This window comes from Balearica regulorum, chromosome 1, assembly GCF_011004875.1.
Source record: "Balearica regulorum gibbericeps isolate bBalReg1 chromosome 1, bBalReg1.pri, whole genome shotgun sequence".
Lineage (NCBI taxonomy): Eukaryota > Metazoa > Chordata > Aves > Gruiformes > Gruidae > Balearica > Balearica regulorum.
The window spans coordinates 88,305,933-88,307,020 of record NC_046184.1 but is presented as its reverse complement, the minus strand read 5'-3'; positions in this window follow the sequence as shown (position 1 = coordinate 88,307,020).

Here is a 1,088-nt window from a genome sequence, read left to right as displayed (position 1 = left end):
GCTCAAGCCTGCAGGTCACTGGATGATATTCAGGTCCCAAACAGAAAACAAGCTTTTCCCATGTGCCTGTGAAACATTTAGACCTCATTTATCCCTGGATCAGTCTGATTAAATCAGCTTCTCTGGCACATTGATTCTCCTGAATGTCCTTTTCTGAGCTGGCTGTATTAGAGTAAACATCTCCCTGTAGATTTTATAATGTAATACTTTGCTCAAAGCTGATGCTTTTTTTCCCCCAAGGATCTGGTGCAGATCCAAAACCGATGATGGATGTAACTGGCTGAAGTTACGTGTTGCAGCTCTACATTTCCTTCTCTTTTTGGAAAACTGAGAATTGCTTCCCTTGGGAAGTAAGAAACATAGATCCTGCTGGCACCAAGCTTAGCAACTGTTTCACTTGGGTATGTGATAAATCACAGGCCTGAGGTTTGAGGTGCCTGGGTGTGCTCCTGGTTCCCAGCCTACTTGGGACTTTGCTTTCTGCTTCCATCCTGTGGAACTCACCACCTGGGAGTGAGGCTGGCATACTCCAGTGAATTTTGAGGTCCTCCATGATGTCTGCACTTGAGCTTACTTCCAGGTATCTTCCCAGCAACAAATGCCTGGGCTGGCCAGCCAAGCCCTTTCACATTTGCTATGCTGCAAATTAGCACTTAAGTAGGGAGAGAATTTGTCAAGTGCTGACAAACAAGTCAATGTTGAAGGATGGCCAGAGTGTGGGGTTGGAAAAGAAACTTTCCCTCACTTAGCAGTGAAGCGCTTTGGATTCTCCAACTTTTTCTAATTTGCGGTCTACTTTTCTGACAACCAAGTCTTCCCTTGGCAACCCTCCACAGAGCAGCAGGTTGAAATGGCCTGCTCTGATAGGAGGCTTAGGTCTGCTAGAACCTTCAGCTCTGTTTGGAAAGCTCTTCCCTTACAGACAGCATAAAATGCTTTATTGATCCCTAGTTTCTCCCTGTGAAAGACGCCCTGGGTGGTATTTTCAGGAGGCCCTGTGAACACGGGCTGGCTGTTTACCTCGTATCTGCACAAGGTACAGCATTCACACAAAGTACACATAGTGAGAGCCACGCAAGTACTTCAGC